General features: G+C 35.5%; 1 protein-coding gene across 2 annotated transcripts in view; it reads left to right on the forward strand.

Moving 5' to 3' along the window:
* Positions 1-23,998, forward strand: part of KIAA0825 (KIAA0825 ortholog) — a 229,485-nt gene that overhangs the window by 100,148 nt on the left and 105,339 nt on the right. The window lies entirely within an intron of this gene.

Here is a 23,998-nt window from a genome sequence, read left to right on the forward strand (position 1 = left end):
TTTGAGGAACTGAATATGTTCTTTCTGTCTGACACCTGAATATGTGATGTTTATCCTGACCTTAAACAGTGCTTTAAAAAGAAATCAGTAACTTTTGCAAACCTGTAGTGCTCATGGATTTTTCAGCCATATAGCACAGATTTTTGGGTTTCTTTACTTAAGATGCAATGGATGTTTCAGCTGACGGCACAACAAGTGTAGCTAGAAACAGAAAGTGCTTCTTTAATAGTTTTTAACTAATGGAACTCATTTTAATATTTTAACAGTTTTTAATTTGTAAAATTTAACTACTGAATTGATAAGCATGTATATTTAATGTAGAATTGATACTTTTAACATTCAGAAATAGAATTTGTTAAATTCAAAAAGCTGTAGGTGGGAAAATAAATTATATTTGCCACTTATATCCTTGTGTAAACTGGGAAATTTACATGTCACAAAATGAGTTTAACATTCTCTTCTTTAATCTGAATCCTCCTGATGATATCTAATACAGTCACATCATTCCTCTGTTAAATTGAACTGTTTTTCCATTTAGAAACTAGACTGACAACTTCAGAAGTGTCTGAATTTGATTGTCAAAAATGAATTTATGGGGTTTTTTTCTGCCATTTTCTCAATTTATCACTAGCAGTTAGTCTTAAATATTTAATTCTTCATTCATTTCATATATAAAATATTTGTACAGTGTATTTCTTGTCTTCTTTCATAATTTTGCTATGATTACTACTTTCCCCACCCAAGCTGTTATTTTCAAAAATATTAAAGCAATTGCACAAAAATGATGATGGTGAAAGTGTGCCATTCAGTTCTCCTCTTGATGGACTTTGTTACCACTGCTAGACAGAATATGGAACTTCCTGGACATTTTGGTTTGTATCAGTAGTGTCATTTTTATGTTAAATGGCTGAGACAATCCAGTACTAATTTTTTGTTCTTTGATAGTTTTCCTGCTGATTGCTAGCACTTGTTCTTCATTAAAAATGAAGTAGTTTGCCCTTTTAAAAGAGATTGTAATAGAAAGTCTTAGACTCACGCTGGTTCTTGAACTTCCCTTCATGTTGATGTCATCAATATGAGTGAAAGGGAGCAGAGAAGACTGCTGTAATTTGCAAAGGGAACATTTTCTCTGGATATTTCATCTTCTCTGGTATCTTGAAACACATTCCATTTTTCTTTTGATCTCTTTATAGAGTTTAGAAATAAGTCATGTATATACCTTCTCTGTCCTTCTCTGTATTTCATGCATTTGTCATATCACCTATTGTTGCATCTTTTTTCTTTATTTAATAAGTGCCCTAATTGTTGTCATCCTTCCTAATCTGAAAGTGCCTCCCTTCTACATGATATGGAAATCCTCATTTAGAAGTGACATTATGCAAGCCATTAATGATTAGCTCATGGATTTATTATTGAAACTACTCTTCTGTACTTTACAGACCAATATATCGTTTAAAACTGTTGCGGTGATTAAGCAGAATTGCTAATCTGGTATCTGCCATAGCAACCAGCAACTCCAATACAGCTCAACTTTGTGTGACTTAGTTTTTAGCACACCTGAAGTATGTCTGCTCATGTTTTCCAACTCACCAGGCCAATTCTAGCTCATCTAATGAGTATTCAAGTAAGCTTTGCAATGATTCAAATGAGCCCTATCTTTTGGCAACTCTTCATGCTTCTCCCTAAAACTGCATAAATCTAAGCCTTACTTGTGCTCAGGAGTTAAAGTGCAAGTTGAATGTGATTATCATGGAATCATGAGATGGTTTGGGTTGGAAGGGACCTTAAAGATTATCCAATTCCACCCCTCGTGCCATAGGCAGGGACACCTCTCACTGGATCAGGGGCTCAAATTCCCATCGAACCTGGCTTTGAACACCTCCAGGGATGGGGCAGCCACAGCTTCCCTGGGCAACCTGAGTCAGGGTCTGCCCGCCCTCATTGTGAAGAATTTCTTCCTAATACCTAATCTAAATCTTCCCCCTTCCAACTTAAAGTCATTCCATCTTGTCCTATCACTCCTTGCCCTTGTAAAAAGGCCCTCCCCAGCTTTCTTGTAGACTCTGTTCAGATACTGGAAGGCCACTCTAAGGTCTTCCTGAAACCTACTCTTCTCCAGGCTGAACAACCCCAACTCTCTCAGCCTGTTCTCATGGCAGAGGTGCTTCAGCCCTCAGATCATCTTCATGGTCTCCTCTGAACCCATTCCAACTGTTTCATACCTTCTTATGTTGGGGGTTCCAGCACTGGACACAAGACTCCAGGTAGGCTCTCACAAGAGCAGAGTAGAGGGGGAGAATCCCCTCCCTTGACCTGCTGGCCACACTTCTTTTGATGCAGCCCAGCATACAGTTATTTTTGATATCTTGTTTATTATGGACTCATGGTGCTTACTATTTGCCTCCTGAGATGACAAAAACTAAACAAAACTAAGAGCAGTACTTGAAAGGAGTCAGAACCATCAATTTATCTGTTGGAGTGCCATAATACTTTAATTATTCCTTTCTTTAACACATGATAAAGCTTTCTCTTATCAGTTATTTCTGTGTAGGCAACACTATTTTTACCTGTTCACAGTGCTATTGAGTTCTATTTCCTTTTTTATATTTGAAGAGAAATATTGTTGGTTGCATGCAAAGTAGAATAAGTATGTTCTGCTCTGGCTTTGGTGGGAAAAAAGTAAAAATGCTTAGGGGACTCATTTACAAGGGAAATGCTCCCCTAACCTCGTTAATGACTGAGTTACGTGGGAAGGGGGTCATGGGAGCATCGTCTCGGAGCCAGCAAGTGGTAGGCAAATTAATTGGTTGGTGGTTAGGGGAAAGTAAAAGGCTTTTAGGACTGGTTAGAAAGGGAATGAACTGTTGTGTACTACTCATCGTTGGCTCCATATGAGTGTGTGTGAATCTAATCCACACATTCCTATGATCCTCAAAGTAAAAGCATTCAGGAAACTTTTCAAGTCAGAGATGTGGATGGTTGATGGTATTGTTTTATTTCAAGATTATCAAATGTAGAATGCTATCTGGAAAAGCTTATTATAGTTGAGCAGTAAATGGTAATGTAGAAAACTTAATGTTCATCCCTATTTATAGTCCATACCTTCAGAAACTGTAAAGAAGTTTCCCGTACAGGAAGAAAAGGGATATATGATTGGATTCTTTTCCTTTCTAGTTTTACATCTGATTACTTTTTTTTTTTTTTACATATAGTTTGATCTGCAGGAGTAAAAGTTAAAACATACTTTTAATTATAGTTGAAATAATATCTTTTAATAATAAGCCTGCTAACATTCAGCTAATTTATAGTACTTGGTTTACTCAGGTTTTAAAAAGTGTTTTGCATAGGTACATAGGCACATGCTACTTTTTCAAATCTTGGCACTCAGTTTGTACATACTTAGATATTTCAGTACCAAATAGGAGTTCCTTACCTCTAATACATAAAGTAAGACAAGAAGATTGTGTGCTTTTAGTTATTGTTTAATTTGCACTTAGCTTAACTTTTAATGGCTGTCCTGCTCATAGAGGAAAAATTGTTATTGTCTGGCTAAATGAGCATGTTGAAAGTGTTTCTGCAGTTTATTGTATCAAATATGATCTTTTCTTTTTAACTGAACAGCCACTATTTCTGTGCATATTATCACATTTGAAAATACTTTAGTGGCTGAGTTGACCCCATCCAGCCGCTAGGTCTCCATATAGCTGGTCGCTTGGTCCCCCCAGAATGGGATGAGAAAAAAATGGAGAAGCAAAGCTGAGAGAAACCTTGGGTTCAGATAAAGACAGTAAATGAAACAAAGCAGCACACATAAGCAAAACAAAATAAGGAATTAATTCATTGCTTCCCATTGGCAGGCAAATGTCCAGCGTCTTCCTGGAAATTAGGGCACCATCATGCATAGTGTTTCCTTGGCAAGGCAAACACCATAACTCCCAAACATCCCTGCTTCCTCCTCCTTTCCTTCAGCTTTTATTGCAAAGTAGAACATTTATGTGGCATGGAATATCCCTTTGGTGGGTTGGGGTCAGCTGTCCCAGCTGTGCTCCCTCCCAGACTCTTGCATACACCAAGCCAAATTACTGAGGAGAAAAGTTTGAAAAAGAAAAGGCCTTCTGTGCACTGGCTAAAACATCTCTGTGTTATCAATGCAGTTCAAAGCGCAAACCCAAAGCCCAGTACCATTCATTGCCTTTCTTTTTTAGGTACTCTCCTTTATACTGATACATAAGTTAAATACTTTCTCACCTTTTATTTTCAGAGAAGTATCTCAGCAAGTTGTAGAGTTATAAAATATTAATATTTTGCTGGAGTTTGAGGTGTGACCTACCTTCCACTGGACTTCCAAGTGCATGGAATACATTACTATAAAGAATAACTACATTCTACTCACTGTGAGAAACAACCAAGATATTTTTCATAGAATCATAGAGTCATTAAGTTTGGAAAAGAACTCTAAGATCATCCAAGCCAACCTCCAGCCTAACACCACTGTGCCTACTAAACCATGGCCTAAAGAGCCACATCTACACATTTTTGCATCCCTCCAGGGATGGGGACTCCACCTCTTCCCTGGGCAGCCTCTCCCAGGGCTTCACCATTCTGTCAGTAAAGAATTTTTTCCTAATATCCAATCTAAACCACCGCCAGCACGACTTGAGGCCATTTCCTCTTATCCTAGCAGCTGTTCATTGGGAGAGGAAAACAACCCCTGCTTGGCTCCAACCTCCTTTCAGGGAGCTGCAGAGAGTGATGAGCTCTTTCCTCAAACACTTCATCTCTAGGCTAAACAGCCCATGGTCCCTCAGGCACTTCTTGTAAGACTGGTTCTTCAGCCCTTTCCCGGGCTCCATTGCCCCTGTCTTTTTGTACCACACAAAACCATTCTCCAATATTACACTAATTTGCTGTTCTGAGATGGAGCAGCCAGGATTCTCTTCTCTGTGCTCAGGACGGTTTCACAGAGCACTGGTGGCAGTTCAGGGCAATAAATAATGATTTGATTGGAACAACAAAGAGGTGTGCATGAACAAGAGCACTCTGGGAGCCCCAGGAACAGATAGAGAAGAACTCATAAGCATGTTAAGCTGGCATAACAGCTTAATAACTTAGAGGGGAATATGTTGATTTACCATAAATGCATCAGGTGAGAAACAGTACCAAGTCAGAAAAACTAGAGCAGGTAAAACCAGTATGTGTTCAAGTGGATAAGAAATGCTGTGAAAAACATCTCAACTGGAAAGCAGAAGATGATTTCCAACAGATAAACCAGTGTAGCTCATGAGGAGTTTTCCAGAAAGCGTTTGCACATTGATATGACCTTAAGTAGTTTTGAGTTGAAACAAGATAGACCAAGTAATTTACTTTTAGCTATGTGTTCCTTTGATAAATATTCTCAACAGCCCAACAGCTGCTCAAAGCAGAGTTGAAAAGCTGGAATTTTTTTATGTGTTGGTTTTAAGAAAAACTATAGAAAATCAATAAGTTTGTTTCCTACTAAAACTGGTGAAAATATGTCAGCTTTTTAGTAATGCTTACTGCAAAATGCGCACAAACTTTGAAATTTTTGAGACTCCAATATTTTTCTTAATATCATTCAGGCTATATTCTGTCTGAAAAAATACTGGGCTATTTGCAAGTGAAACTGCTTTTTAGGAAGGTAAAGACTATCCTTGGCAGCAGGGTGCTACCCTAGGATTAAGAAGATCTCTTTATGCTGTTGAAGCTGATCTTTCACCTAATGTCTCCCTTCTTTTAACCCTTTTGACTCTGTTGGGTGGGGACTATCTGCTTGCCTTTTGCAAATACATTAATATAGTTGTGGCATTTGTTCCCCATACTGGAGTTAGGTGACAAAATTTTATGCTTTGCCATTGATTAAGCTTAATAAAACTGAAATTAAGTAAAAAAATTCTTGCTTAGAATTTTGAATGATCGCAGGGCAAAATCTGCATAGCTCTTGTATGTTCTAGTGGATACACAGACACCATCTGCTGAGAATGGTAGCCATATGGTGAACTATTTATAGAAAATATTTATATTCATTGTGTTGTTGATTATCTAGATATCCAAAAAATGCTCTTTAAAAATCCAGTTTATCAACACACGGAAAAATGTATTATGTAGTTTTGGAATCAAGAAGGATGTCAGCAAACTGCATGTGCTTTGTTGTTTGTGGATGATTTTTTTTTATGCAACTCTACAAAAGCCTGAGACTGAGAAATGAGTGAAAATACCCACGGTATGAAATAGTAGGAAGTTCTGTATTGATTTTCTTCATAGAAAAAGCAAATGATGAAAGAACAATTACTGGCGTGATGCCAAGACAGAGACCATATCTGTGTGGCAGAGGATGCCACTGTTGTGTCTCGTGTGCTTTTGGATATGGTAGTCAGTCCTTCTTCTAAACTGCAGATGCTCCCAGACCCTTTGTATACAAATTGCTGGGTATTGGAAATCCATGTTGTCGTTACGGCTGCAAGTCAACTATTAATGATGTGTTGGTGAAGAACTGGGATGCCATTAATACTGCAGTAATCACCACCTGCTTGGTGAGATTATAATGGATGCCCTTATAATGGATGTGAGAACAGACTCTCTGAAATGTATGGAAAGCTATTAAAGACAATATCCAATTGTTCCTCTATCAAAAGACGCAGGTGATGTACTAATCCATTGCTGCACATCTCTTTGTTGATGCTAGAGTCAAGTTTAGACCAAAATGCTGTCTGTACCAAAAAAATGCCACTGGGATTTTGAGGAAAACCTGATTTTGACCTTTATGGATAAGCAAGGACCCTTTTCCATAAATGAGTTGGTCAATAACAAGGTGTATGTCACATCCATCAACATAAGGATTATCCTCCATCTGCTTATCCTCCTCTGACATAGCTAATGAAACTGTACTCTGACCTTAAAGGATCTGTCAGAAGTGGGCTTAGTTCCCTATCTGACAGTTTTAAAGCACTGGTGGCAGGATGTAGAGTGGTAAGTGAGAGGGAAGATGGTACCCTGTATTACGTAGTGTTCAAATGCCACTCCAGCCACTATTATGTATACAGTTGTAGCATGAATTTCACAAGCAAGTGAGGCTATAGGTGAGGTTTCCTCTATGCAGTGCACTTCAGAATTTTCTGGTTGTTAGCAGTGTCTCTCCTGCAGAAATATTGATGAATTCTATGAATTAAACAACATTTTCCAACAACAATCTCCAACAGAAGATGTTAAAAATGAAGGGACAGGCATATTCCAGTTAAACTTAGTTAATGTGGGCTCCTGAAAGTCCTTTATGGATATGTACTATGGATATGTGTGTATGGAAGGATGTACTAATCAGATGTCTTTGAAGTAACAAATTTAAAATTGCTTAGATGTGGTTTCCTTCTAATTTGATGCAATTTTTGTTGTTCAATCCTATTGGCAACCCATGTTTTGCATTCAGAAGCGTATTATGCACAGTTTACTGGCCAGATAATAGGACCATGAGCTAAACCCCATTCTTCTAATAATGCCTTACTGCATTTTGGTTTCTCCATTTAAAATTAGATATCATTTGTCCCAAATTTTGTATCTTTTTGATATGTTTTGATGGAAAAAGTTCTAAGTAAATGTAATTTATTAGTATTAATAATGTGTATATGCATTTATTGTTAGGATTCACATCTCACTTGTTTGTTTTGAAGTATGTATTTTTTCTTCAAACTAGATATTTTTGTTTACTCCAACCACAAATCATTGTATAGAGGTGTGACACTTCAACATTTTATGTCACTCCTTAATTAACGTGGTTATTGGCATCCCATAACCTGGCTGGCTTTCCTTAAAAATAAATACTTCCTTTCATCTACAGGTGATTTTCCTTCCTTCAACTGTCTCCCGTGCTGTTGCTCACTAAGGATTATTAAGTGGGAGATATCATGTCTCTCTTCTTTCTTATTCTTTTCTTCTTCCTCTTTCTGAGCTTCTCTTATCTAAGTTTTCATTCTCAAAATATTTAGTGTCTAAAAAAGCACTAAATGTGTATTACTGCATACAGAATGTTGACTGCCCTAACTGTATACAGTGGCTTAGCTACTCATCTCATACGTAGACTTTCTCGTGACACCTACAAAGGAAGAGGCTACAGGACACAAGCCAACAAGCAGAAAGTCTGTTCTGCCCACCAGCCTGTTGTTTCTTCCTTCTGCTTCTTTTAGATAAGGGATTTTCAGCAAAGTGCTAGTAATGCAGAGTAATTCAATTTCCAATCAGGGATCTCTATTTCTTTGCTAGCTGTAATGAGTTGAGACATGCAAATCCCCTGTAAGGTAGAGGGTGAGTATTAATATCAAACTTAAACAGATAGAAAATCTGGTCCTGCAAGTCACCTTTAAGGTTACTTCTACACTGCAGAATTAGTCTGTCACAAAGCTGAGTAGAACCTAGCTCTTTTGACTGTTTTTTTAAAATACAAGCCTACCATATAATGGCTGATCTGTGGGAACTGCTGGTGTGCACAGTCACAGAATCATAGGATCATTTAAGGTTGGAAAAGACCTCTAAGATCATCAAGTCCAACCATCACTCCAAAACCTACTAAACCATGTCCCCAGTTGCCATAACCACACACTTTTTGAACACCTATGCTCCAGTCCGTTCCCCAGCTATGTTCCCCTTCTCCAGACATGTTTCAGCCCCTCAATGGCCTTCTTGTGGTACCGTGCTCAGAACTGAACCCAGAATTTGAGATGTGGCCTCACCAGCACCAAGTCCAGGAGGATGATGTCTTCCCTGCTCCTGCTGGCCGCACCATGGCTTTTCCAAGCCAGGATGCTGTTGGCCTTCTTGGCCACTAGGGCCACTGCTGGCTCATGTTCAGCTTCTGTTAACAAGCACCTCCTTTTCCAGCAGGTGGTTTTCTAGTCACTCTTCCCCAAGCCTATAGCATTCCATGATGGTGTTGTAGCCCAAGTGCAGGACCCAGCACCTGGCCTTGTTAAACATTATACAACCAACCTGGGCCCACGGATCCAGCCTGTCCAGTTCCTCCGCATGTCCTCCCTGCCCTCAAGCAGATTGACACTCCCGCCCAGCTTGGTGTTGTCTGCAAACTGACTGAGGGTGCATTCAATCCCCTCATCCAGATCACTGGTGAAGTTATTAAACAAGACTGTCTCAAACACTGCTTGTGACTGCCCACCAGCTGGATTTGGCTTCATTCACGCTCTGTCCTAGGCAGCAGCAGAGGGGAAGTAGCTCAGCTTTAGTTACACTCATTTGCTTAGCTAATTTGAACTGCCTTGCAGTTCAGTTTTAGGAGAAGGAGAACAGCTGTATGCTTTCTCTTGACCTTAAAACATTTGCTTTTGGTACCACAAAGCAACTGGTAAAGACTGGTGGCTGCTACTGTGTAGAGAATAGACCTTCACAGCTGTAACCACACTCTCTCAATGCTACAGCTTTCCCACAGTTTGATGGCTTTCTCTCATAACTTTCCTGGATGAACTTCCTCTTGGTTCAACAGCCAATTGTTTAAGGATGACAAGTCCCAAGATCTTATTACCTCTTCCCTAGGCCCACTTGTCAAAGTCAAACTGGCCTTGAAACTTTTACTATCATGGTGCAGACTGGAAGATGCCACACAGCTAGGCAGTTTCACGTGTGCTCTTAGTAGGAACTGTGACGTGAGCAGTCTCTTTAAAAATCTGCATAGACACTGTGATTTGGAGGTTTCTGATGCTAACCAATAATCTGGCCCAGGAAGATTGTTTGTTTGGGGATTTTTTTCCCCTATAAACTTCTATCTGGGATCTAACAACAAAATTTAGTCTTTGTGAAGAGTGGGAAGCCATTATGCATCCTGCATCATGAAGTAAAGAGGGAATTCAGAATTGTCATTCTAATAGTTGACACTGGAAAATGTCATCGAAGAAAGCTTTTTTTGTTAGTCTTTAGATTGACAGGTTATGACAAAACTGCATTCATGTTGCTTGAATACATCTTTTGTCTAGCTTTCCATGCTTTTTGACTTGTCTAGAAAATGACATATTGAGGTTTTCATTAGCCTTAACCAGGTGTGATTTTCTTTATGGAAGATACCTTGGTAGGACTACAGTTGAAGGCGAATAAACCACTGAAGCTTAGAAAGGCCATGGCCCTTCTTCAGATGGTGGCGATGAATTGAAAGACTCATTAATCAACAACCAAGACACAGGTGTGATGGCTTTCCTGGAAAGTGCCAACAGACTGTGAAAGTCACATCCAACACACAAAACTGCTAAACTAGACACATCTATAAATATTCTCAAACTTTCGTCTTTCTGTTTTCATTGAAAAATACAACCCTGGCATATTTTCATTATTGATTTTTTATTTTTTTTTTAATAAAATGAATATGTTTGTTTTCCAAGGAAAACTATTCAGTTTTGGAGACAAAAGAAAAATGTAATACTGTTTTCATCTTTTGCTCATTTTAATGAAACTAGTTAATTTAAATGAATGCACAGTTTTGAGTGCAGTAACTGTAAGTAGCTTTAATGTACATTTTTGTACATCTAAAATGTGCACATAAGCTTTAACAGAAAAAAAAATGAGAACAGGGATCTTCTGCGTATAAAGGAATTGCCATTTTCTTCATGATTTTCCATTCTTTTCCCGTAGTATAAAATTTATCTGGAACAAAGATTGAGTTGTGCTGTAGTTCTGCTATATAGACAGAAAGACATAAACTGTTTAATGGTTTAGAAGGTTTTCATGTTCAATCAACCTGCACTGGATTTTTCACCTGCACTGATGGGAAAAACACATCATAGGAAGCCGAAGAATGAAGTCTCCATACAATTTTTCCACATATTCTTTCTTAAATTCTGTGGATACTCTGGAATGAAGGAGAATCTAGTCAGAGGTCTTATACCTCCCCATTAATTTTTTTCTCCCCAGTTTATCCTTAAATTGATATACTCCCTGTAGATAAAATTTAATTTTACTGTGTCAAAGAGCAATGAGTGTGAATTTGCTTGGATTTCTATATTTGCTAATTCCGTGGTCTCCCTCGTTCTCATCTTTTTCCAAACATGTAAGCTCAAGATAATGAAAGGTAAGAACAATGTCCCACCTCATCTGGGACAAGGAATTTCTTTACAGAAGTAGTCTAATCTTCTGCTTCCCTCTTTAGCATATCTGTCATAGTTTTAAACAACATATATAGAAATTAATTCTAATTTTAAATCCATGCTCTCCACTTTTTTATGCCTGGATTGGCAGTTGCAAAGGTGTTTTGATCTTATTCAATTTAAATCATTGGAACTGTATATAGTGCCTGCTGGCTCAGCAAGACTGTAATGCATGCAAAAGGCAAGAAAGCTATGGTGCTGCATTTATTGATGAAGTAATAAGGTATTATAATAGTGGTGTATCAAAAATGATATCTTCTTTGCCTATACAAGGCTCTATAAGCAGGTATTTGAATATACTTGTCTTAAAGATGTATCTGTGACAAATTTTAGCTGATTACTCGATGTACTGGTTATTGGAGAGCTTGTTAGACTATATGCAGCAGTCATGTCATGTCACCCCTTTTAGAAAGAACTGCTGTAATTTAGTTTTAATGGCAGTGTATTTGAAACAGAATTTACTGTTGGGATCAGGGAGAATTTTGATCAGGGAGAATTTTACTTTGTTTCAAGTTTGGCTATAGATTACTACCTGTATTTTTGCCTATTAGCTTTCTGTTGTTCCTTTAACTCAGTAATTAAACACCCCACAAAAATAACCCACCCTCTAGAATAATACAGAAATGATCCCTTTAATTGTGCTAATAAAGACAGCGACAGCTGAATTAAAATACACCCAAACTCTTCCAACTAAAGTGTTAATGAAATTAACAATAAAAATGTATAATGATTTCTCTTGGGATAATTACATGGGTAATTTAACAGCACATTTGGATAAAAACTGAAAGCATTTATGTGATATATAGTTAAACCTCTGTAAATGGTATATAGAAAATCAAAGGTTTTCTTATTGTCTTTCAAATACAAAAGAAATCTTTAAAAATGTTAAGTAGCAGCTCCTCTTAAAGAAAATTTATCATTAATTTCTCTCATTTTCAGCATTTCATTATTTATTGTTTCATATGGGGTGGCTGTCAGATCATGCTATAGAAATGGCATTTAATGGATTTACAGATCTCAGAGGGAATGCATGGACAATTGGGTGTTCTTTTACACAACTCAGTGGGGAAATGGCTGTTGCATAAGAAATCTTGATACAATATTTTCATAATTTTAGCAATAAAAAATAATTAAAGATATTTAGGTTGGATACTAGGAGGAATTTGTTTACTGAAAGGGTTGCCAAGCCGTGGAGTAGTCTGCTCAGGGAGGTGGCTGAGTCCCTATTCCTGAAGGCATTTAAGAAACAAGTGGATGTCATGCGTGGGGCCATGGTCTAGTGGCGGATTTAGCAGGGCTGGATTGATAATTGGACTTGATGATTTTAAAGGTCTTTTCCAGCTGAAACCGTTCTATGATTCAGTTAGTAATATTTTCATATTTACATGAATTTGGTGAAGAAATAGGTGACAGTGACCTTAAAGGCATTCTGTTTCAAAACAAATAAGCCACAATTTCAAATATGAGCTAGTTTTCCATTAAGTACTAATACAGTGTTACAGATCTTCAGTACTGTGTGGACTCTGCATGATAGTCATCAGAAGCTGTTATTGCCCTATGTACAGATATCAATCATCAACATAATAGATGTCCCTTATTTCCTTCTATTTTAGTTGGTTTTTTGAGAAAAGCACTTCTTCTCCAGCATGTCTCTGATGCACTGAAGCAACTGCAGTTCACAGAGGGAAAGGTATTTCTCCAGTACGGCTGGCACAAGTTATTTATTACTTTCATTAGGTCATAGTCAGCACCTTAAACTCATCGGGAGACCAAGGGGCTTTCATGATGATCACAGAACATCTAATAAGCATATACTCTGTACATTAAGTGAATTGATGCTTGCTGCAAGTGTCATTTTTCTAGTTTTTTTATAATATAGCCACAAGCTGAAGCATGTTCACCCTCTCCCTCCTTCCACAACACCCGAATGTGGTCTCAGAGGAACAAGCAGAAGCTTCCTGTTCAGAATAAATCATACATATGACTCAGACAAATGCTAGGATCATTTTTTTTTAGTTCCAGCCCCAACTCTAATCAACATTAGTTGAAGGATAAACCTATATTAAACAAAGACAAGTGAAAGGATAAACCTATATTAAACAAAGACAAGTGAAAGACACATGATCACGTCTTTCAAATATAAATAGCCGTTGCCAACAGCAAATGTCTCTCTCCCTCTCCTCTTTCTAATAACCTTCTAAAATACTCCATGTGTGTTTTGACGATTAGCAGTAACGGAATGGCATTTTATAGGATTCCAAATGTGAGGCCTCTCCAGGAAAAGGAAGAATTGCAAATACTATCAGGCACTGAAAAAATAAATGCATTTTCAAAGCTGGATGTATTAGACTTGCAGAGAACCTTTCAGTTCACTTTTGCCAATAAATGCAAACAGCCTAACAGTGTCTCAGGGAGTAAATGTAGGCAATGGATGCAGCAGCAGTTTTCGGGACGCTTCTTCTGTGTGTCAAAAAAAGACCATTGACCTCTGTCTACCTAAAATTCAACCTAAAATTGTGATAAATCAAGGTGATCTATGACATTCAGACGTTTTGAAGTTAGGCTCAAAGATCATTCTCCAACAGCATGGATTGATCCTAACCAGTCTGAGTTAACCAACTTTGGGCTATAACTTTCTCAGCAAAAAAGGTTCAGGTAGTCAGCTGGGAAAGCATATTGCTTTTCTCTGTTCCTTTTCCACCAGGAAAGTTACTGAGCCTAGAACAACGTTTGTGCAGTGAAGCTTTCTTAGTTTTCATAGTGTCTTCTTTATTGTTATAGATTTCTGGTAGAAAATTAACAGATTCTGAAGTCCTAAGGCTATGATTTAGTTTACTTTACAGCAACATAAAGGAGTAGCTTTAATGCTTTTGGAAGTATAAATGTTGTCAATTTCTTGTTTACTTAATTGATACCTGGATCAGTAAGGATTCAATTTCCTTTGCAGAAACTATGCTCCTCATACCATGACATTTAGTTCTCCCATCAATTTATTTTAATTGGTTTTGCAGGTGGTTTTCCAAAACTATTTAAAAAAGAAAAACTCAAATGTTTCTTATTTCAAAAGAAATCAATTTTATTATTCTTTGTACTTCTAGGAATTATTTTGTTCTTACAATTCTCAGAAACTTGTTTATGTTCCCTCTGGCCTTGATAAATTGCTGTTTGTTTAGGTTTTTTGGTTTAAGGTCTTCAGACTTTCAGTCTTTTGATGGTACCTAACATTTATCATCTACTGAAATTAAGTGATATATTTTTTCTTCTCGCAGAATATAGAACTGCATTATAGTACAATCCCCATTGCTCATTTCTCAGCTGGTTTTAAATTTGATTTCAGCTTCTTGTATTTAATTAGATTATATTAACAATAACTTCTACTTTCATTTGCTTTGCAACCAATTCTTCCACAAAATAACTGCTGAAAGTGTTGAAATTGTATTTCCAAACTATTTACCACTGTATTATTGGACCATTTTATACAAATATATCTAAAATCATTCTAACTATCATTCTCATTTGAGTTTACCTTCGTGGTCCTTTGGGTAACCAGTATCCTTCATGGTAGATCTCGTTTTGGTATGATAGGTCTAGAAATCTGCATATTCTAGAGGTCTGTCCCTATAGTTTTATCTAGAGGGGTTTTCTTTTTGTGAAATGTGCTTGATTTATTACTGTATGTTCATTTTTTCAACATAATGGGTCTATTCTATGTAGTTCATAGGTGACTATTCTGTCTCCAAAAATAAGAACCATTCCATTTTGACTCTGTAGTATCTGTTATATAAGGAGAGGGGGTGAGGTGGAGGGTTTCCCTTTTTCTTCTTTGAGTATATATAGATGTTTGGTGAATATGGTGCAATGACTGCTTTGTTTTTCTGTTCTATCTTTATATCACTCCAGAACTTTACATTGCTAACTCCACAATTCCTACAAATCCTAAATGTATTTTTCTTCTTTTCTTGTTAAGTCTCATTTACAGTGATTATGAGAGAAGTGTTTCTTCTCATTATGGCCTTTTCATGACATCGTCTACTGTGTTTTCTTAACTTTAACCAACTTAGTTTTCTGATTTTAATCTATCTTTGCTGTCTCATGCAGAATCTTCCTACATGGCAATTAATGAATGATTAATATCTTCATTCCATACTGAATTGTAATCCTGAAACACTTTATTCATATCCTTCTTCTAATGCATAGTCTCTGTTAATTCAATACAATAACTGTAAGTCAACATGTTAGACTAAATTGCATGTTTACAGTTCTGGGACTTGGGAAGGAAACTGCTTGGAATCAGCAGTGTGTTGTTGGCCATCCGTTTGTCTTGTTGTCGCGTATCTGTAGTCTGCAACTGTTTGCCTGCCCTACTGCCCATGGTCTGTGTCTTGTCCATAGAAGTACATGAAAAGTACAGCTATAGAAATTTCAATTAAAAGTTGACTGATAGCTTTTAGGGGGGGGTCTGTGAGGTACTCTGAGGGTGCAATACTCTTTTGTTCAAACTGCACTATTAGACTATCCATTAAATCTAATCGGTACTAAAAGCAGTTTTGAGAGATTAGTTTTTAGTTTGATTCAGTTAGGATTTATTAGAAATTATACTTAAATATCAGTAACACATGCTATGTTTCTGTAGGTATGGGGAGAAGCAAATGTCCATACAAGATACTGTGTTACTAGTTTCAGAACTGGAAAGTATTTAAGTGACTATTTACCATGAGACAGCAGAATAGAATTTAAAGAATCATATCTCAAGGAGTATATTTTGAAGTTATAGTTGAAATAAAAAATTTATTTTAATTTGCAGAAAATATTCTGTTGACCTTTATTTTATGTTATTTTTTTAAAGAAAAACATTTAGGGATATACATTTAGTCTTTTGGTTATCGTATCATCTATTGTTTTGGAATGCTAATTGTTAAACCAAATGAAAAACAGAGCTTATACAACTTACTAGTTTTTCCTGCTGGGCTAAGAATTAGCAAAGTCATGGTTTCACAAAGTTGATATCAAATATCTGTGTGGTTAATGTAATAAGAAATTAAAATAATTTTTTTCCTGCTGCACTAAAATAGCTTAAGAAAGGGTATTGAAAAAGGAAGATGAGTTTTCTGTTGCTTAAAATACTTTTCTCGTAGTTTATTGAAATGATAAATAATAAGACTGAAACACGTAGAACAAGCTTTGGTATAAGGGAATTAATTTTAAAAGAGCTGGCGTGTAACAGGGAGTGCGCACCCTGTGAACTGAGTGGTTTTTTTCTTTAATGGCATTTTCTCAGCATCTGATAATAACAGAAAAATAAAGCTTTTATATCTTCTGAAGCAGACGTGTCAAGTTCTCAGCAGCATCTGATAATTGTGGAAAATAAAGGTATGCTTTAGCTCTCCTCTGCTAAGCGTCTATATCAGGGTCTTTGCATGCTTATTTTTCTCTATAGTTTTAAATGTGTGGGAGAATTTGATCAGTGTCCTTTTTATATTCAAAATGAGCCAGCTTCTGTTTCAAAAGTGTCTTATTGTCATGATGTCACTGCATCTCAAGATTTGTGACCTTTTGCTCCATATGGATTCATGGTAGACCTCGTTGTGTTTTTGCAGACTTAGATTGCTTTTGTCCCCCCGCTAGGGGGTATCAAAGCCTTTTGGACTAAAGTTTTACATACTAGTAGCCTTGCAAACAAATAAATAAATGGAATAAAAATAATATAATAAAAGTACCCAACAACAACTGAAAGCACCCAACAAAGAAGCAAACCTAAAATTTATATATAATAAGAACCGCCAGATGTCGCAAAGGCATCATTGATGAGGTGGTTTTTTATCCAAAATGTGGCACTTATATGAGGAATAGTAGTATTGTGTTTGAGAGTTGCAGAGGCCATAACAGGTCAGTGAAATGTCCTTCAAACATTTGATTTTTACATTTGAGAATAGGCCAAGATGAAAAGATAACCACATATCTGACATTGACGTTACTACCATTTAGACAACCGATGCAATTGCCTTAGTCAGTGGGATCAATCAGACCTTTATTACTTTGAAAACCACATAAAAGATTTAGTTTTGTTTTTTTCTTATAAAAATGAAGGTTCTGAACCTCATCAGATCACAAACTCCCAAATGCAAAGTTATTATATTATCTATATAGTTTTACTTTCTCTTTGTTCTTTTAAAAGCTGAATACTATTAAAAACAACATTAAAAAGCATAACAAGTAGTCTTGAAAGAATTTGAGCTGAGCTGAACAGTATGCATAAATTGGCAGTTTATCAAGTAGAACTTGGAAACAAGTATTTGATGATTGATTTTTTATTGAGACAGAATAAGAATGATAGCGGATAAAGTGATTTTTCCTTATTGAGTGAAAATATAGTGTTTTTCAACATGTCGTCAGTATGAATGGAAGCCCTGTCAAAAAAACTGAGCAACACATAATATCTTTTAAAAGGTAAATTAACATAAGTATATCACTTAGTTTATGGATCAAATTTTACACTTGTCAGTTTTATTCATAATGTCATAAAGTTTATATTGTAAAGATAGTGTTATTACCTTTGTTATGTCCTGGAAAAGCCTAATATTAACTGAGTTCATTGTAGCATTTGAAGTATATTCAGCTGAAGAAATGCCAGTGCAGAAAATTAAGTCCAAAATATGTTGTATTCATGTGCAGATCTTAGTCAAATCCCTAGTAATTTTAAGTACTTGAAATACATTATTCAACAAGTAACCTGCTGTACGTTTGCGTTTAATGGGCTCTGCCTGAGTATACAGAAGCTGTCAAGATAAAATATGGAACATGACTCACTCTAATTCAATTATGATTATTCTTAAAAAATAAAATAAATGTGTGTCCCTGTGTGTTGATGTTGTACGAGGAAATGTGCAATCTTTATTGCCTAGATTAGATTTGAATTTGGTTTGTATGATGCTAGATAATTTCTGCGTGGCTTGAGTATATGTGTCTATGCCACATATACACAAAACATTTAAATATATGTATTAGATTTATTCAAACATTGAAGATGTTTGGATCGTTAATTGAATTTATACTGAATCTGTATTTGTATACCTAAACTATATTTCTGCTCCTCATGTTATACACAAAAAATTTAAATTAATTCTATAGTCATGCGTATATGAATTTGCATAATTAAGCAAGTTAAATAGGTGCTGGACTTGCCTCTAACTTCAAGTAAAATTCTTGTTGAGAATTGATGTGTGGAAGCAAGCACTTCTTTATCTCCTATTATGATTTTGATGACATTTGTGTTTTATAATTGTGATGTCAGTGGAGTTCTAAACTTAATAGGCAGTTTCTAACTTAATTGACGTAGTTGTGTACTATTCCGCAGATACCAGATTCTTTAACTCTACCTTTGAAGTATTGACAATTAAGGAGGGGGTTTGGCCATGGGTTTTTAAACTGAGAGAGATTTATATATGTGTGTGTTAGTGTACTCTGCTTTTGAGCAACATACATATAGAATACTTCTGTGTTTTGTTCTAAGACTTTATGTATATTTAACCTTTAATTTAACTAGCAGGTTGTAAGATTACCATAAAAAATAGATGAGCTTTGAACTCACTGAATGTTATTGGTGTAGCACAATCAATCATTTCTAAAGGTTAATGGTGTTTAAAACAATGAGAACATATGTCTTATTCTTAATACTGTTATATTAGTAAAATTATTTAACATAGATAAGGAATTTGTATCCAGTTCTTTGCGCTCAATCAGAATTTACAGTTTTTGAGTAGCAGATTATAGGTTTTATTATTGAAGTTGAACGGGGGGAAAAGACAAATAAGTATTTATGTAAACTTTTTTACTGTGAATGAGATAATTGGTGATATGGTAGCTGTGGCATCTTTCTAGACCTAAGTTGATCTGGAATGTATTACATTTTTTTGAAATGGTTTTACTTTTCTCCATCCTGTTCCACTATCTTTTAATAAAATGTGACTTATATAGGTGTTATCCTAATTACATCATACACGCAATGCCTCAATGAAATAAACAGTCAATACTTGAATGACAGTGTGGCAGAGGGGACACAGGATTTCAAATGGTAAAAACTCGCTGTGGTAACAAAGACTGGATCCATCCCCGTGCTGCATAGCTTCCTGATCATATCTATAAACCCGATAGTAACAAAGGATATTTATTTGTTGCCAAGCTATTGTAGGATTTATTTCTAAACTCAAATCCCAATTATCAAGAAAATTGCATCCTCTTTATCTCACAGAAGGGTATACTGCATTACAGCGTATTTGGTTATTTGGTGCTATAATATTGTTACCTTGCTTGAAACACATGGTCCCTCTTGATATACAAGAAAAAAACTGAATCCATTTCAATAAATTAATAGGGATGAGAATCCCAATCCATCGTTCTTTTCAGAGGTTCACATACATTGTAATGAAATGCATTAGGAGTTTTCTTTACTTGAAATCCAAATGAGACCCATTTTGGCTCACACCCTTGACAGTCTCTTTTATAAGCACTGCTGTCTCCTGTTCATGTGTGGGCTTAGTAAAATGCTTCCTTTGTAAGATGCACAGAGACAATATAATGCCATGAAAGACGAAGGTGTCAAAACACAAAGTTAGAGGCAATCTAATCAATGCCTCCTGATTTAGCCTTTGAAGGCTCTCTTCATTAAAACTCTTTAATTGTGAGGCTTATCTTGAGGTAGAGCTGTTACTTAATATTTTTCAGTGTCATTCTTTGGACAGTCATTTGTACCTTTTAAACGTAATTTCAATATTCATTGTTTAGTAAATTGGATGCCTTGTTAGCAATAGTGGTGGTATGAATGACTTGCATTCAAGTGATTGAAGGTAATAGTGTATAAATGCTTGGTTCTCTCCCCCTGAAGTTTAATGTGGTTTATTTCTATGTATGTCATTATAAAATATATGGGGTTTGTTATGGGTCTTTTTATGTATAGGAATGCAGGTTAGAATATCTTAAAATTATGAATAGAAAGCCTTCTAGCTGAATCTTTTTGAAGTTTTAAAATATTTCAGATTCAGTGCAAACATAAATTCTGTGTAAGTGGTGAAATATGTGATCTCAGATTATATTATTCTAAATAAATTCTGAGAAGGTATGAGATAAGAAAATATGGCACACAGGCCTTTTCTTCACAAATGATCATAAAGTTGGTAGTGGTTGCTAGAAAGCAATTTCTTGAAATTGGTTGAAAACAAAGCATGTCTGAAAGCACATAATTTGAAAAATGCTTATAAAAGGAATACTTACTTTCCATCTGAAAACTGCCAACATAAAAGTAAATTAAACCTTACAATACAAGTAATCTTTTTTTGTGAGCCAGATGACATAATTTATTTTTTTAAAAGATGCATATATATATATATATTCTCTGTGTTTGCATGTGGTGAATTGTGCTGCAGTACAATGTGTATATGCATTTAATGCATGCATGTGCTCTATAAGTAAATGCATTTTCATATTACTGTATCTATTCCAAGTCCTATTCAAATTATGAAAGATGTACTGGAAAACAAACAGTGCATGTTTTCACAATCTTATAAAACCTATGTTTCTGGTTGGAATATTGGGGAAAGCTAAAACTATCTGATATTTCCCCTGTAGTAAATAACAATTAAAATAATTTCAATGTGTAAAATAAAAGCAAAAAGGTGAAGACTATAGATTTGATTTGCAGAAATCCTTGAAAATGGGAAAAGAATTGAGTCAACTTTGACCTGATTTTTAAATGACTAGTGTGGTGAGTACAGCTGCTCTAGCTTAGTAATTATTTGTGATAGGTTGTTTTTGAGTCCCATATGTATAGAAGCTCCAGGCCCAACTACCTCATTTGCTGGCACACAAACAGATTCTTCCAGGTGCTGAAAATTAAATTTTAATATATTATTTAAATATTAAGAGAATTACAGTTTCAGTAATTTCACTGCTACAGCTGGAGCGCAAAGTGTGCCTATACACTATAGAGGTTGTACATCGTCTACCAGAATGAAAATTCCCATTGGCTTTAAATACTTTCAGGGAAGTAAATGTTTGATGTAAAGGCAAAAAACATGTATTTGTTATATGGTGTATTTTAAAAATATTTTGTGGATCTCAGCCTATTTATAGAGTAAGATTTTAAAACGTTATGTTGCAATTTATATGAATTCATATTATAAAATAGATAAAAGTTTAAGAAAGAGTAAGGAAATCTTTGTTATTCCTTTGCTGAGAGAGCTTGAGTAAGACAACAATTCCAAAAAGCTGTTAAGCAGATGGTTAACCTAAACTATGTATTTAATTATATCGATACCAACTTAATATATTTTCTGGAGTATAGTTTAGGTATTTAACTTTGGTGCATTTAATCACATGGAAAAATGTGTTTATGAATTGGGGATCTCCCCCTTATTTCAAAGGTTTAAGGGAAATATTTGCAGCTAGCTGATAAGCTACATCATTTTTTTCACCCTAAGAAAATTAGGAAGGTTATCATTGAAAAGTAAATTAAGTTTTAGCTAAGTTGTAGGAAGGTACAACTGCACTGAACCCAAAATACCATACGATGAAATATATTCCAATAATTTTCTGTGATGTCCATCATTTCAGCATACTTTTAACTGTTCTTGGAAGGTTCTTGTGGGTTCAGGTGCAACTGAACCCACAAGTTCAGTTGTGGGTTAAGCAGACTTGGAACACAAATTTGAGTTGTTTTTCCTGTTTTAAAACTGAATGTAAATGTGTCCTAGAAAAAAAGTACTGCTATTCTACCCAGTTTAGCAGTTAACAGGCTTACAGTTTAAGGATGGCATCTCCCCTAGTTCCGTAGTATTCTAATAAATATTGCAATCCAGAGTCTTTTTAATATGACATAAAATAATTCATTATTTAATTTATTGATTTTCGTTATGCATCGGTAGAAATCAGTGGCTCATTGGAATAACTTCAGCCTTGCACAATACTCTCTCTTACCGAGTGCACTTTTATTTTCACTTCTAAAAACCTGTCCTGTTTAAAAGGGCATTTAACAGGACGGTGTTGTCAGCAATCTGCAATCAGTGTCATTTAATTAATTTCCTAACTATGTGATTTCTCTAAGGTTGTTTAGGTGAAATTAATGCAGTTATGGTTTTAAGTTATCCACTGATTATTCTTTGTAAAGGAAAATTATTTCCATTTGTTTTGATTATAGCACTGAATATTGATTGGGATTCATTTTAATAGTGAATGGATCTTTTATTCTATTGTAACAAGATCATCACCCCAGCTTTTGTCCAAAGTCTGTCTCACAAAACCCATTAATCTTTGGATTAGATGATTTTTCTGAAAATAGGATGGGCTGTGGAGTTTTATTACAAGGTTATACTTCAAGCAAAAGTTATGGCAACTTTTAAAACACATTCTAATCTTCACAAAATCATTTTGGAAAGAAGTAAATTGCAGCGCTTTTATCTTAATTGTGTAGTTGTATTTCGCAATGAGTAGTTCACAGTTCCTGTTACAGTAATATCTTCTACTACTTTTAATAGTTATGGAATTTCTTCAGTTGGAAGTTTCAAGACATAACCAATTTACAACAAACCCCCAATATAAAATTAGAGAAATTAAGTCCAGAAAACAGAATCATCACCACATGCCTTATAATCTTCTACTATCTATAAATATAAATTTCTCTATCTATCCAGTGCCTTGCATTTTTTTCAAAGCATCTGATTCTGTCTTGTATATATGCTGGTTTAATTTTAACTTTTAAATACTTTTATATCTACTAAATTAAACCAAATATTTTTAGTTTATGAATACCCTTAATTAATTAAGCATCAACGTATTTTTTGTATGTTATGCATCGATACAAATTCAATCCCTAATCTTCCATCCTATTTGAAATACCTTTCAAGTGTAATGAACTATTGCTGTTAATATTTAGCATAATGTATTTTTGAACACTTCTTTTGACTGCCGTAAGGTATTTCTTCCCCTACTGAGAGATTCATTTTCTTGTAAAGGAGGAGTATGTGATTCAGAGTTCCCAAATACATATGCAGTCCAACGTTCATCAAATAAATTATGACTTCATGTTCCTTTTCAGATGCAGTCTCATGTGCTAATAGTGTTACTTTTGGATTTTGTACTGTAGCAAGATAAATTTGCCTGATTTCAAAATTAGATTGCTAAGGACTTTGATGATGTATTTATAATGAGACCAGAGGGGATGCAGAGCCCTTTGCTTTACCTGGTGGGATGTGTGCCTCAGTCCTGTGAAATACAAGTCCTCACATGTCTCCGGTCAACATCAAGGCTGCCTCCAGCCTAGTGATGGCTCCGATCATTATCCAATCAGATGGCTATACTCTGCAATTTGATGAACGCTACTAATGAAGGTAAAATAAATTACATTTTCTCTTCCACATTGTTAACTATTATTAATGTTTACATTGACCAGAAATTAGTTGTCTTGCTAGATTCTCTTCTGATAAGTGATGCTTGGAAAGATAGCCAAGTCAGCCATTGCATCACACTGTAAGATGTTTTGCAAAATATTTTTGTACTAAGAGAAAGCAACCCCTATTTTATTTAAAATACAGAATCTATAATTCAAAACTATGATCAGACTAGTTATTTCTATGTATAGAGGTGAAAAAGATGAAACTGACTGTGGTTGAAAGTATAATGCTAGCTATTTCTAAAACAAGCACCAGTTTATTAAATTGAAAGAAAGTGATTTATAAGGTCATTTTTAAGGCAATAAAATAAAAACCAGCTATGATAAGAATCTGTCTTAAGGACTGAAAAAGCATTATCTGAAGCAAATACAGAACCTAATTTTGTGATCCCACCATTAGAAGACAACA

Source organism: Phaenicophaeus curvirostris, chromosome Z (genome assembly GCF_032191515.1).
Source record: "Phaenicophaeus curvirostris isolate KB17595 chromosome Z, BPBGC_Pcur_1.0, whole genome shotgun sequence".
Lineage (NCBI taxonomy): Eukaryota > Metazoa > Chordata > Aves > Cuculiformes > Cuculidae > Phaenicophaeus > Phaenicophaeus curvirostris.